Source organism: Pristiophorus japonicus, chromosome 8 (genome assembly GCF_044704955.1).
Source record: "Pristiophorus japonicus isolate sPriJap1 chromosome 8, sPriJap1.hap1, whole genome shotgun sequence".
NCBI classification, from domain to species: Eukaryota; Metazoa; Chordata; class Chondrichthyes; family Pristiophoridae; genus Pristiophorus; species Pristiophorus japonicus.
This window is the reverse complement of record NC_091984.1, coordinates 210,538,642-210,554,707: the sequence shown is the minus strand read 5'-3', so window position 1 is coordinate 210,554,707 and position 16,066 is coordinate 210,538,642. Positions and strand designations below refer to the sequence as shown.

Sequence of the window (16,066 nt, the reverse complement as noted above, 5' to 3'; positions counted from 1 at the left end):
CATTGATCCTGCGAGCTGTGGAAAGCAACAGGCAGCTTGCTGGTGCATTGGCACGGTGGATCCGTCCGTTGCTTGCGTTGTGGAGTTATTTCATTCCAGACTGTTAACATTTGATTAAATGGTTTACTCCAAATTACATTTGACCTTCTCTGCGCATTAAATAATGAAAATGGTGAGGAACTTTCTTCATTGTCCCACTGCACCGTTTCAAAACTTAAAAAATAACAATGCACATTACATATTGTAGTACTGATGATAAATTCCATTTGAGGGGAGTGGAGGAGAGGAAGGAAGATAGCCCAATGTGAAAAAATTGGGGAATGTGTATGTAAACTGCTCATCGCCCCTCTCTTTCAGTGAGAAGCTCCTCAATTAAAATTTTTATTAGATATGAGATCCCCCAGTGCTCCTGAAGCTCTACTGTGCCTCCTCGATTTGAGGCCCCCATGAAACCACAAGATTTGCAGGCACTGGCCCTATCTTTGGCTCTGTTCCTAGTGTTCATATGTGCCTTTGAATAACCAAAATTAATATCTATTCATCAAACTGCTAAATGCTCCAGTTTTAAAAGTCGTGGCCGAGCTGTTGAAAGATCATGGAGAGCAAGTTCTTCAATTTCCATTTAGCAAATATTGGCAAAACAAATCTGAGGAAGGGGAAAGAAACAGTGACAGTAGAAGGAGAGAAAAGGAGAACTGACGTGGAACAGTAATCAGTAAAAATAGCCGTGAGGACCTTTTTCTGGTCACTAGTCACACTGATGACAAAGTGTCCACAAACTCCAATTACATTATTCATTTGCCATAGAACCTTTATTTTGATTATAAAATAAAAACAGAAAATGCTGGAAATACTCAGAATGGTCAGGCAACATGGTCAGACAACATCTGTGGACAGAGAAACAGAGTTAACGTTTCAGGTCGATGACCTTTAGTCATTTATTTATTTTATTCTAATGAATTTATTTTAATTACTTAGACAACCATCAGGCAAATAACATTGCTAATTTCGAGTTAACATTTGGAATGCTAAAACTGTAAAGTGTGATTGCAACAAAATTAAAGTAATTAATGTAACAAAATAAACTAAAGTTTAACTAATGGTGCATGCCGTATCTTGCTGAAGCAGAACATCTCACGGCATGCACCATTAGTTAAATTTTTTTCTGTACCCTTCAGCTTGAAAATCCTTTGCGCCATAACTTGCTGGAAGTATGAGCTGATAACGGGACATCTGGGACCTTATCGAACGGTCAGTGTAACAGTTTATCTCCGTAGCCAGTGAGATTTAACGATTGAGAAAGAAACAGGAAAAAAGGCGAAGGAGGCTGAATTAGAGTACAGTCAGAGAAAGAGAAAGAAAGATTGGATTAAGAGAGAGAAAAAAGATATAAGGGAAAACATTTTTTTAAAGTAAAATTTTTAATTTGACATTTTAAAAATCTCTAGCAACAATTGGATACATGCAGGAATGAGATTGAACAATTTAAATTGTTCCCTTTCTGGGCCAGAAAGGTTGATTAGCATTGCATTAACAATTATCACATTGTTAAATAGGTACTTATGCTGCTAAGTTTCAACCCTAACTTTCTGAGGTGAGTTTAATAGGCAATTAATGTGCAAATCGAGCAAGGTCTTAAAAATAATGGGGAGGCTAAGGGTGAAATGTTTCTGCGAAGCAAATGATGGAGCGGTGTAAATCAACCAGCAAGTTCTGGAGATTCACAACTCAGCTTAATCCTCTGAATTTGTTGGCCGATTTGTGCATTAATTAGGCCGTGCGTTGTTCACACACCATAATTTTTCCAGCAAGTTCTAGCCCATTTAAAATGAAATATTCAAGTAATCAGCATGGTTCCCATCTGACATTGTGACTTTCTAATCAGCACATCATTACTAGATAACAGCAGTGACTGCATTTTAAAAGTAATTGCATGGTTTTGAAGCACTGTGGGACATCATGAAACTGCTATATAAAGTTAAGTTTGTTGTTTCCAATTTATTGCTCACAGTTAGTTGTTCCCTCCAATTTTCTTCCCTCATGAAAGAAAGAAACCAGTAAAAAAATAACTTGCTTTGAGACAGCATCTTGCATGCCCTCAGGACATCTCAAAGCATTTCACAGCTAATTAATTATGATGGAAATGCAGTTACTATCATTTTGTGTACAGTATGGCCCCACAAACAATAATGAGATAAATAACCTGTTAATTTGTTTTTGTTGTGAATCATTACTGGCTAAGACACCAGGAGAATTCCTCAGCTCTTCTCTGAATAATATCAAGGGATCTTTTTTGCTCACCTGAACAGGCAGACATCATCATCATCATCATAGGTTGTCCCTCGAAATCGAGGAAGACTTGCTTCCACTCAAAGTGAGTTCTTAGGTGACTGAAAATACAGTCCAATACAGGAATTACAGTCTCTGTCACAGGTGGGACAGACAGTCTTTGAAGGAAAGGGTGGGTGGGGAGATTGGTTTGCCGCACGCTCCTTCCGCTGCCTGCGTTTGCTTTCTGCATGCTCTCGGCAGACAAGGCATCAAGTTAATATCACATCTGAAAGACAGCACTTCCAACAGTGCAACAGTCCTTCAGTAGTGCACTGTTGGAAGTGCTGTCTTTCAGATGTCTTTCACTGGCACAGTGCTACCAGTGCCACGTGCTAGTCAGAGTAGGAATCGCAGGATAGCTCAGATGAATACGTGGCTTGAGCAATGGTGCAGCAGGGAGGGATTCAAATTCCTGGGGCATTGGAACCGGTTCTGGGGGAGGTGGGACCAGTACAATCCGGACGTTCTGCACCTGGGCAGAATCGGAACCAATGTCCTCGGGGGAGTGTTTGCTAGTGCTGTTGGGGAGGAGTTAAACTAATATGGCAGGGGGATGGGAACCAATGCAGGGAGATAGAGGGAAACAAAAAGGAGGCAAAAGCAAAAGACAGAAAGGAGATGAGGAAAAGTGGAGGGCAGAGAAACCCAAGGCAAAGAACAATAAGGACCACTGTACAGCAAAATTCTAAAAGGACAGAGGGTATTAAAAAAACAAGCCTAAAGGCTTTGTGTCTTAATGCAAGGAGTATCCGCAATAAGGTGGATGAATTAACTGTGCAAATAGATGTTAACAAATATGATGTGATTGGGATTACGGAGACGTGGCTCCAGGATGATCAGGGCTGGGAACTCAACATTCAGGGGTATTCAACATTTAGGAAGGATAGAATAAAAGGAAAAGGAGGTGGGGTAGCATTGCTGGTTAAGGAGGAGATTAATGCAATAGTTAGGAAGGACATTAGCTTGGATGATGTGGAATCTATATGGGTAGAGCTGCAGAACACCAAAGGGCAAAAAACGTTAGTGGGAGTTGTGTACAGACCTCCAAACAGTAGTAGTGATGTTCGGGAGGGCATCAAACAGGAAATTAGGGGTGCATGCAATAAAGGTGCAGCAGTTATCATGGGTGACTTTAATATGCACATAGATTGGGCTAACCAAACTGGAAGCAATACGGTGGAGGAGGATTTCCTGGAGTGCATAAGGGATGGTTTTTTAGACCAATATGTCGAGGAACCAACTAGGGGTCAGGCCATCTTAGACTGGGTGCTGTGTAATGAGAGAGGATTAATAAGCAATCTCGTTGTGCGAGGCCCCTTGGGGAAGAGTGACCATAATATGGTGGAATTCTGCATTAGGATGGAGAATGAAACAGTTAATTCAGAGACCATGGTCCAGAAGTTAAAGAAGGCTAACTTTGAAGGTATGAGGCGTGAATTGGCTGGGATGGATTGGCGAATGATACTTAAGGGGTTGACTGTGGATGGGCAATGGCAGACATTTAGAGACCGCATGGATGAACTACAACAATTGTACATTCCTGTCTGGCATAAAAATAAAAAAGGGAAGGTGGCTCAACCGTGGCTATCAAGGGAAATCAGGGATAGTATTAAAGCCAAGGAAGTGGCATACAAATTGGCCAGAAATAGCAGCGAACCTGGGGACTGGGAGAAATTTAGAACTCAGCAGAGGAGGACAAAGGGTTTGATTAGGGCAGGGAAAATGGAGTATGAGAAGAAGCTTGCAGGGAACATTAAGACGGATTGCAAAAGTTTCTATAGATATGTAAAGAGAAAAAGGTTAGTAAAGACAAACGTAGGTCCCCTGCAGTCAGAATCAGGGGAAGTCATAACGGGGAAGAAAGAAATGGCGGACCAATTGAACAAGTACTTTGGTTCGGTATTCACGAAGGAGGACACAAACAACCTTCCGGTTATAAAAGGGGTTGGGGGGTCTAGTAAGGAGGAGGAACTGAGGGAAATCCTTATTAGCCGGAAAATTGTGTTGGGGAAATTGATGGGATTGAAGGCCGATAAATCCCCAGGGCCTGATGGACTGCATCCCAGAGTACTTAAGGAGGTGGCCTTGGAAATAGTGGATGCATTGACAGTCATTTTCCAACATTCCATTGACTCTGGATCAGTTCCTATAGAGTGGAGGGTAGCCAATTTAACCCCACTTTTTAAAAAAGGAGGGAGAGAGAAAACAGGGAATTATAGACCGGTCAGCCTGACATCGGTAGTGGGTAAAATGATGGAATCAATTATTAAGGATGTCATAGCAGTGCATTTGGAAAGAGGTGACATGATAGGTCCAAGTCAGCATGGATTTGTGAAAGGGAAATCATGCTTGACAAATCTTCTGCAATTTTTTGAGGATGTTTCCAGTAGAGTGGACAAGGGAGAACCAGTTGATGTGGTATATTTGGACGTTCAGAAGGCGTTCGACAAGGTCCCACACAAGAGATTGATGTGCAAAGTTAGAGCACATGGGATTGGGGATAGTGTGCTGACATGGATTGAGAACTGGTTGTCAGACAGGAAGCAAAGAGTAGGAGTAAATGGGTACTTTTCAGAATGTCAGGCAGTGACTAGTGGGGTACCGCAAGGTTCTGTGCTGGGGCCCCAGCTGTTTACACTGTACATTAATGATTTAGATGAGGGGATTAAATGTAGTATCTCCAAATTTGCGGATGACACTAAGTTGGGTGGCAGTGTGAGCTGCGAGGAGGATGCTGTGAGGCTGCAGAGCGACTTGGATAGGTTAGGTGAGTGGGCAAATGCATGGCAGATGAAGTATAATGTGGATAAATGTGAGGTTATCCACTTTGGTGATAAAAACAGAGAGACAGACTATTATCTGAATGGTGACAGATTAGGAAAAGGGGAGGTGCAAAGAGACCTGGGTGTCATGGTACATCAGTCATTGAAGGTTGGCATGCAGGTGCAGCAGGCGGTTAAGAAAGCAAATGGCATGTTGGCCTTCATAGCAAGGGGATTTGAGTACAGGGGCAGGGAGGTGTTGCTACAGTTGTACAGGGCATTGGTGAGGCCACACCTGGAGTATTGTGTACAGTTTTAGTCTCCTAACCTGAGGAAGGACATTCTTGCTATTGAGGGAGTGCAGCGAAGGTTCACCAGACTGATTCCAGGGATGGCGGGACTGACCTATCAAGAAAGATTGGATCAACTGGGCTTGTATTCACTGGAGTTCAGAAGAATGAGAGGGGACCTCATAGAAACATTTAAAATTCTGACGGGGTTAGACAGGTTAGATGCAGGAAGAATGTTCCCAATGTTGGGGAAGTCCAGAACCAGAGGTCACAGTCTAAGGATAAGGGGTAAGCCATTTAGGACCGAGATGCGGAGGAACTTCTTCACCCAGAGAGTGGTGAACCTGTGGAATTCTCTACCACAGAAAGTTGTGGAGGCCAATTCACTAAATATATTCAAAAAGGAGTTAGATGAGGTCCTTACTACTAGGGGGATCAAGGGGTATGGCGAGAAAGCAGGAATGGGGTACTGAAGTTGAATGTTCAGCCATGAACTCATTGAATGGCGGTGCAGGCTAGAAGGGCCGAATAGCCTACTCCTGCACCTATTTTCTATGTTTCTATGTTTCTATGGAGAGCTTGAATCCATGGCTCAGAGACAAAGGTATAACCATTGAGCCAAGCTGTCACTTAGAGCACTGACTCATGCTGTGTCTGCCTTCACAGGAACAGGCAGGTCTCCAGAATCTCACTGAAAATAGCCATTCCTCACATTTGAGTCTTTACAGCGATTGTCAGCAGAATATTCAATTATGGGCCATCACAGCGGTGCCCAATTTCATCCCCCATGTGTTTCTTTTTCCATTAGATGTCACTGCATATTTAGGAATGGGAACCGACAACAATTTTTCCTCTGGCAGTGTGCCACAAACACTGTCCCCGGTTAAGACCAGCTCACGCAGCAAAGACCAGCGATTAAACTTTGCATCTTTCTGAACTGCACGATTCAACATCACATCCCTTATCCACAGATATAATGAGGGGAGCATGCTTTGAACTTTTACAATGGTATCTGACAACTGAGTGTGGAATCGGTTATTTTATTTAATCAACCTATTTTTGGACAGTACCCTGTATTAAGTATACAAATGAAAATCATAAACCTTTGAGAAAGTCAGTGATCTGACCATCCTTTAAGAGACTTATAATGTTGCCAAAAAGAGCAGTAAGCCTGAAGATTGGGAGAATGTTAGAATTCAGCAAAGGAAGACCAAGAAATTCATAAAGAAAGGGAAAATAGAATACGAGAGTAAACTAGCGAGAGACATAAAAATAGACTATAAAAGCTTCTATAGGTATGTAAAAAGGAAAAGATTAGTGAAAGTAAATGTGGATCCCTTACCTGCTGAGACAGGAGAAATTATAATGGGGAATCAGGAAATGGCAGAGAAATTAAACAAATACATTGTGTCTGTCTTCACAGAAGATGCAAAAAAATCTTCTGAAAATAGTGGAGAACCAAGAATGAGGAACTAAAAAAAATTAGTATTAAAAAAATAGTACTGGATAAATTAATGGGACTGAAAGCCGATAAATTCCCTGGACCTGATGGTCTACATCCTAGGGTTTTGAAAGAGGTAGCTATTGAGACAGTGAATGCATTGTCCCAGCAGATTGGAAAACTGCAAATGTAATGCCACTATTTAAAAAAGGAGGCAGACAAAAAGCAAGAAACTATAGACCAGTTAGCCTAACATCTGTGGTTGGGAAAATGTTGGAGTCCATTATTAAAGAAGCACTAGCAGGACATTTGGAAAAGCAAAAATTCGGTCAGGCAGAGTCAGCATGGATTTATGAAGGGGAAGTCATGTTTGACAAATTTGCTGGAATTCTTTGAGGATGTAACGAACAGGGTGGATAAAGGGGAACCAGTGGATGTGGTGTATTTGAACTTCCAGAAGGCATTTGACAAGTTGCCACATAAAAGGTTACTGCACAAGATAAAAGTTCACAGGGTTGGGGGTAATATATTAGCATGGATAGAGGATTGGCTAACTAACAGAAAACAGAGAGTCGGGATAAAAGGTTAATTCTCTGGTTGGCAAACAGTGACTAGTGGGGTGCCACAGGGATCAGTGCTGGGACCCCAACTATTTACAATCGATATTAACGACTTGGAAGAAGGGACTGAGTGTAACGTAGCCAAGTTTGCTGACGATAAAAAGATGGGAGGAAATGCAATGTGTCAGGAGGACACAAAAAATCTGCAAAAGGACATAGACAGGCTAAGTGAGCGGGCAAAAATTTGGCAGATGGAATATAATGTTGGAAATTGTGAGGTCATGCACTTTGGCAGAAAAATCAAAAAGCAAGTTATTATTTAAATGGAGAAAGATTGCAAAGTGCTGCTGTACAGCGGGACTTGGAGGTACTTGTGCATGAAACACAAAAGGATAGTATGCAGGTACAGCAAGTGATCAGGAAGGGCAATGGAACCTTGGCCTTTATTGCAAAGGGGGAATATTAAATCAAGGAAGTCTTGCTACAGTTATTCTGGGTATTGGTGAGGCCACACTTGGAATACTGCGTGCAGTTTTGGTTTCCATATTTACGAAAAGATATACTTGCTTTGGTGGCAGTTCAGAGAAGGTTCGCTAGGTTGATTCCGGAGATGAGGGGGTTGACTTATGTTGAAAGGTTGGGCCTCCACTCATTGGAATTCAGAAGAATGAGAGGTGATCCTATTGAAATGTATAAGATTATGCGGGGGCTTGACAGGGTGGATGCAGATAGGATGTTTCCACTGAGAGGGGAGACTAGAACTAGAGGGCATAATCTTAGAATAAGGGGCCGCCCATTTAAAACTGAGATGAGGAGAAATTTCTTCTCTCAGAGGGTTGTAAATCTGTGGAATTCGCTGCCTCAGAGAACAGTGGACGCTGGGACATTGAATAAATGTAAGACAGAAATCGACAGTTGCTTAAATGATAAGGGGTTATGGGGAGCAGGCAAGGAAGTGGACCTGAGTCCATGATCGGATCAGCTGTGATCGTATTAAATGGCAGAGCAGGCTCGACGGCCCATATGGCCTACTCCTGCTCCTATTTCTTATGTTCTTATGGTAGTCATCTTCCAAAATCCCATAGATTCTAGAATGGTTCCCACAATTGGAAGGTAGCAAATGTAACTCTACTATTTAAGGAGGGAGCATCGTCACATATATAGAGGTGCCTGACACCTCCCCTGCAATCTTCCTCCATGCATTATGTACTGGTGGTCTGCCAGGTCTCCCCACGTCAGGAAACAGTATTCTTCTTTTGTCTTCCACACTGTCCATCAGTGTCTCCAGCTCCATATCAGTAAACCTGTTGGCTCTCCTTGCATTTCTTGCACCAGCCATCCTTCCAACCTCCTTCCCCCCTCAGGGCCTTGCTGCAAACCCAGGCCTTTAAAAAGGCCAGGGAGCAGCTGGCTCGTTAGAAACCCTTACCTGCATGCTGAATTTCTCAGTGGTGATAACGCTCAAATTAAGACAGCCACACCGCTGAAAAATCCACTTTGGAAGGGTTCATTAGCGCTGGAACCCATTTGTTCGCTTTTCGAGCTGAATATGGGGTGGCCCAGCCACAAAAAAATTTCACCGCTAATGGCCACAAAAAGGTGGGGAGCGCACAAGCTTTCCAGCGGTACTGAATTTCGGGCCCAAGATGTCTTCCTGCAATTATATAGGGCCCTGGCGAGACCACACCTGGAGCATTGTGTACAGTTTTGGTCTCCTTCACTAAGGAAGGATATACTTGCCATAGAGGTAATGCAATGAAGGTTCGCCAGACTGGTTCCTGGGATGGGGGGATTGTCCTATGAGGAGAGATTGAGTAGACAAGGACTGTATTTTCTAGAATTTAGAAGAATGAGACGTGATCTCATTGAAACTTACAAAATTCTTACAGGGCTTGACAGGGTAAATGCAGGGAGGATGTTTCACCTGGTTGGGGAGTCGAGAACAAGTCTCAGGATAAGGGGTCAGAAATTTAGGACTGAGATGAGGAGACATTTCTTCACTCAGAGGGTGGTGATTCTTCGGAATTCTCTACCCAAAGGGGCTGTGGAAGCTCATTCGTTGCGTATATTCAAGACCGAGATCGATAGATTTTTTAATATTAAGGGAATCAAGGGATACGGGGATATTACAGGACAGTGGAGTTGAGGTAGAAGATCAGCCATGGTCTTATTGAATGATGGAGCAGGCTTGAGGGGCTGAATGGCCTACTCCTGCTTCTTATGTTCTTATGTTCCTGCCAGGAGGCAGTGTTACACCACTTGAGCTTCACAATAGGTGCTGCATATCCAAGTTTAAAAAGTTCCTTTCGGTTCATTTAGAACTTAATTTACTTCTACCAGTTTTCCCCTGGCCCTCCTGAAGGCATTCACTGTGGTACAGTTCCAAGGGCACTTGCCCAACAAGCTATTCAATAACAGAGGGCTCACAGCCAGGCCTGATCATGACCCCTTCTGACATACACACATGCACACTTCCAGTAGGGGATTCCTGAATAGTAGTCAGGATTATGAAGTCAGGCCTACTCCCAACACCATCCCCCCTCCCACCCTGACCGAGGTCAGCTGATGCAGGGATCAAATGTGGAATCTTACTGTTGTGTGAGGATTAGCTCTTCACTGCAGTAATCAGCTGAGCCATTGGGAGAGCTACATAAAGTCTTTCAATGTTATAAAGAGCCAATGCCAAATAGGTTATTAGCCACTGGTTTAATTGTAACACTTTAGAATAAATGTGTCGTAAATCCTGGAAAGCCTCTCTCCTAATATAACATTTTAACTAGATTGATTCCTGGGATGAGAGGGTTGTCTTATGAGGAGAGATGGAGCAGAATGAGCCTATATTCCCTGGAGTTTAGAAGAATGAGAGGTTATCTCATTGAAACGTATAACATTCTTAGACAGGGTAGATGCTGAGAGGTTGGCTAGAGAGTCCAGAATCAGGGATTACAATCTCAGGATAAGGGATTGGCTATTTAGGACTGAGATGAGGAGAAATGTCTTCACTAAGAGGGTTGTGAATCTTTGGATATCTGTGTGGCCCCTGACCTGCGAGCACCATCAGAGCAGACCGGGGAGCGGAAGGAGCAGCGTGGGGGCATACCACTCCAGGGAGCAGCACGTGCTGGAGCAGGAAAGCAACGGCAGTGAAAAGGGACGTCACCAAGATCCAGGTCGGTGATTGGCGCGTGGGCAGGTACATCAGGAGCGGCGAGATCGGGGCAAAGGAGCAGCGAGAGACTGTAGAGGGACGTGTTCGGGGCCCAGGAGAGGCGCGAATTCGGGGCCCAGAACAGACGAGGGCCCAGGGGCAGCACGGGCCAGCCCACACTGCGATATGTGTGCGCACAAGGTCCATGCAACAGAGCAGGTCTCCAGTTGTCTTGGTTAACCCTTGCCACTGGACCAAGACCTAGCTCTGTCAAGCCCGTGTGGTGGCTGGTGTGCAACAGTCACCAAATGTTTAAAAAATCCAAGCACAGGCATGTTCCACCCTTCAAGATTTAGTTCCGACCTGGAATTTTAGGTCCATCACTGAAACATCTGTGAACTTTTTGACGTGGAAGCAAGTCATTCTCAATTCGAGGGACTGCCTATGATGTGAATCTTTGGAATTCTCTACCTCAGTGAGCTGTAGATGCTCAGTCGATGAGTATATTCAAGACTAAGATAAATATATTTTGGGGCACTAAGCAAATCAAGGGATATGGAAATCGGGCAGGAAAGTGATGTTGATGTCCAAGTTCAGCCATGATCTAATTGAGTGGTGGAGCAGGCTCAAGGGGACGAATGGTCTTACTCCTGCTCCTATTTCTTATGTTATGTTAACTGCATTCATAAAATATCAAGCAGTGCTCTGTGCATATGAGCAAGCATGCAAATGCAAAGCTCTATTGCAGGGTGGGCAAAGAGCATACAATGATGCAACTTCGGTTTGCATCACATTCCACAGGTATTGGTCCCATGGCGTAAAACTGCCCCTGAACCAGAGGCATCAAATCATCAGGAAGGCTGAACACTGCTGTTCAAATCCAAATCTGAATTTACAAAATTAAACTTCATTTTCCTTTTTTCGACATCTGAATCAGAGTTTTGCATTTGGAAAACTGCACGCTGCAATTTCCAGTGTCGTTTTTTTGTGTTTAAACATCTGAACTAACTTGACCTAGGATACAATCGAATTCATTGGAAAAGAACAATTTCAATAACTCCACATCAGTCCAGATTACTTTGGAATTCATTCCTAACCAACATTCCTGATGGTTCTTTTAGTTAGATGTAAATAACCAGCAGATTACAACAGAATTTGGCACAGCAATGTACAATATGACCATAGCCTGATACAACCATTGGACACCGTGTATAGTTAAAGCTGAAAATTAAGACCCCCAATCTACCCCCATTCTTCTAAGCTCCATAGGTCAGGAATCTCCTTGGAGCTTCTCCTCCTGTTCTAGCCCTGGCAGAAACCCGTTACCGTGTGTAAATGGGATCTACGCTGAATCTCTGGCAGTGGAGTGGGAGAAGTCCTAAGGAAGTTCTCGGGTTTTCCATTCAGTCAAATAATTTACTTCAGAGTTAATATGAATTACATCAGTCACTTTTCATAAAAATTGGAGGTTCACATTCAGTTTTCTTTTACTAGAGAAGATATAATAAAATATGAAGGCTATTTGATAATCTTCCAAGTTGCATTTGACATGTACCTTCATTTAGTGTTTTCAGTTTCTGGCCTTAATCAGTTACAACAGATATAGAACAAACAATTCCTGCACATCCAAGATAAATACTGGTTTACAGGTCAGGAACATTTCTTCAATATTACAGTTTATTAAAAGCAATTTTTTAGATAGAGGTCACCCTGTCTTTGTTGTAAATAATCCACACAATAACAAGTTTTAATAATTGCGTCAGATGTAGAGAAGTCTAATATTGCTAAACTCCACTCAATCGCCCACAAATACTTGGATTCCATTTTATTCTCTTTGTGCAGAAATGAAATTTCAAATAGAGAGTGTCAAAGGTGTTATTGCTTAGATGTCGCTTGCAGCTGCAATTTTTTTCCTGTTAATGATTACTACAATCATTGTAATCATATTTATCTAGAGTATGACCAGATATTCACTATTCATTCATATTAGATGTGCAGATTTTAACATGTGAGGATTCAGCAGAGCCATTATGGAGCTGGGGGGGGCGGGGGGGGTGGGGGGGTTCCTTTATTCAGTGTAAGAAGCTACGGATGCCTTACGTTTGCAACCAATTATATTAGGAATGAGAATTGAGCAGTTTGTATCAAAAACACACATAAAAGCTTCACTTTACATCTGAACATTTTTAAAAGAAGCTCGCTTGCAATGATTTTGATTAAAAATAAGGTTGAGCCAGAAAGTTTCCAGATCAGATAGACTTCAGGTCAGATAGAACATGGATCCGCTCTGAGCCACAACTATAACTGGACATTAAACGGTGGTGCAATTTTTATATAAAACATGACCACAGGCCACTGGCGCGTGTACATTAGTCCTTTGTGTGTGATTTTGTGTGGCTGCTTAATCAAGCAGATAATAAATCAACTGAGTTGCTCTATTCCAGCTTTCTGACATGACATGGCAATCCCCAGCAGGCTGCCAGTGAGAAGAGGGATCTCGAGTTTCATCCTATTCGATAGAGGAACTTAAGGATCTTTCATGAATCCCTGAAACTGTGCAGGGTAGAGGGTAAATAATTCAAATTGAAATAGATTTTCTCACGAGTGACATTACCCTTAAATTGTACAACATTTAGTAAAATAAGACTGCAGAACGTTCTACGGATTAAATTTAATTCATTTAGTATGATTTATGTACAGGCTCTATTTCTTGCATTTTATTCCCAACGTCATAAAATACTTTCAATTCAATGGAACTTTAATTGTTTGTAAACATTATTGAAACATTAAATTAACTTCTTTGAAAGACAGGATACGAAGCAGCCTCCTCAAAAGGGCTTCAGCTGTATAGCTCAGTGCACATTTCCTGCCGTGAATGATGTTGACTATTCTTCATATGTTTCCATTTTTATCATCAGACAAGTGATATGCCAGGAAACAGCTCAACTTACTTTTTATCTATCCAGACCAATGTCTGTTGGAAGTAACATCCAAATTGGAAAACAGAAAGTCTCTTTACTTTGATGACAAGAGATTAATTCAGAATGACAATACAGAACAGTTTGAGAAACAAATAACTGACCTTTACTCTTGGATCAGATCCAGAGATGATGCCATTCTAGTTTACGTTAATATTTTGGAATTCAGAACAATTCAACGGCTAAGAAATGCTAATAGCTTCCTATTATCAAACAGACCAAATTGTGTTCTAGAGAAAGTCTATTGCATCAGAATGCATAACTTAAAACTCTTTTCCAAAACAAATGTGAATGTTAACATCCAGGTTAAGTGCGATAAGGAAGCTGAAGATGATTGTCAAGATAGTACGACGATGATAGTATTACACAGATTTGCATAGTCAGGTAGCTTGTAGAATGTCCTGGCAATCCTTAAACCAGAAGAGACCTGAAAAGCCTGTAGACATCCAGAAAAATTATTCTATGGCCAGAGAATTCCAACAAACTGATTTCAGTTATAAATATGTAAAGAGAAAAAGGTTAGTAAAGACAAACGTAGGTCCCCTGCAGTCAGAATCAGGGGAAGTCATAACGGGGAACAAAGAAATGGCAGACCAATTGAACAAGGACTTTGGTTCGGTATTCACTAAGGAGGACACAAACAACCTTCCGGATATAAAAGGGGTCAGAGGGTCTAGTAAGAAGGAGGAACTAAGGGAAATTCTTATTAGTCGGGAAATTGTGTTGGGGAAATTGATGGGATTGAAGGCTGATAAATCCCCAGGGCCTGATGGACTGCATCACAGAGTACTTAAGGAGGTGGCCTTGGAAATAGCGGATGCATTGACAGTCATTTTCCAACATTCCATAGACTCTGGATCAGTTCCTATGGAGTGTAGGGTAGCCAATGTAACCCCCACTTTTTAAAAAAGGAGGAAGAGAGAAAACAGGGAATTATAGACCGGTTAGCCTGACATCAGTAGTGGGTAAAATGATGGAATCAATTATTAAGGATGCCATAGCAGCGCATTTGGAAAGAGGTGACATGATAGGTCCAAGTCAGCATGGATTTGTGAAAGGGAAATCATGCTTGACAAATCTTCTGGAATTTTATGAGGATGTTTCCAGTAGAGTGGACAAGGGAGAACCAGTTGATGTGGTGTATTTGGACTTTCAGAAGGCTTTCGACAAGGTCCCACACAAGAGATTAATGTGCAAATTTAAAGCAATGGGATTGAGGGTAGTGTGCTGACGTGGATTGAGAACTGGTTGGCAGACAAGAAGCAAAGAATAGGAGTAAATGGGTACTTTTCAGAATGGCAGGCAGTGACTGGTGGGGTACCGCAAGGTTCTGTGCTGGGGCCCCAGCTGTTTACATTGTACATTAATGATTTAGACGAGGGGATTAAATGTAGTATCTCCAAATTTGCGGATGACACTAAGTTGGGTGGCAGTGTGAGCTGCGAGGAGGATGTTATGAGGCTGCAGAGCGACTTGGATAGGTTAGGTGAGTGGGCAAATGCATGGCAGATGAAGTATAATGTGGATAAATGTGAGGTTATCCACTTTGGTGGTAAAAACAGAGAGACAGACTATTATCTGAATGGTGAAAGATTAGGAAAAGGGGAGGTGCAACGAGACCTGGGTGTTATGGTACATCAGTCATTGAAGGTTGGCATGCAGGTACAGCAGGCGGTTAAGAAAGCAAATGGCATGTTGGCCTTCATAGCGAGGGGATTTGAGTACAGGGGCAGGGAGGTGTTACTACAGTTGTACAGGGCCTTGGTGAGGCCACACCTGGAGTATTATGTACAGTTTTGGTCTTCTAACTTGAGAAAGGACATTCTTGCTATTGAGGGAGTGCAGCGAAGGTTCACCAGACTGATTCCTGGGATGGCGGGACTGACATATCAAGAAAGACTGGATCAACTGGGCTTGTATTCACTGGAGTTCAGAAGAATGAGAGGTGATCTCATAGAAACGTTTAAAATTCTGATGGGTTTAGACAGGTTAGATGCAGGAAGAATGTTCCCAATGTTGGGGAAGTCCAGAACCAGGGGTCACAGTCTAAGGATAAGGGGTAAGCCATTTAGGACCAAGATGAGGAGAAACTTCTTCACCCAGAGAGTGGTGAACGTGTGGAATTCTCTACCACAGAAAGTTGTTGAGGCCAATTCACTAAATATATTCAAAAAGGAGTTAGATGTAGTCCTTACTAGTAGGGGGATCAAGGGGTATGGCAAGAAAGCAGAAATGGGGTACTGAAGTTGCATGTTCAGCCATGAACTCATTGAATGGCGGTGCAGGCTAGAAGGGCCGAATGGCCTACTCCTGCACCTATTTTCTATGTTTCTAAATGTAAAATTGGCAGGAGTTGGGCTGGGCAGGATTAGCAGCCAGCCAACTAAACCAGTCCTCGTTTCCAAGTTTATCTATATTTGCATTTTTTGGGAAAAGTGCAAACATGAGAAAGGACTTGGGATAGGCAATTTGCCCATTAAGGGACAGAAAATCTTAGGTCCTAAATTCTGCAGGGAGGTAAAGGGATACATTTTCATGGCCAAAGGAAGAGAACAA

General features: G+C 42.4%; 1 protein-coding gene across 1 annotated transcript in view; it reads right to left on the bottom strand.

The window, feature by feature from the left end:
- The window catches only part of emid1 (EMI domain containing 1), a 398,814-nt gene that overhangs the window by 151,798 nt on the left and 230,950 nt on the right, over positions 1-16,066 (bottom strand). The gene's annotated exons all lie outside the window — the stretch shown is intronic.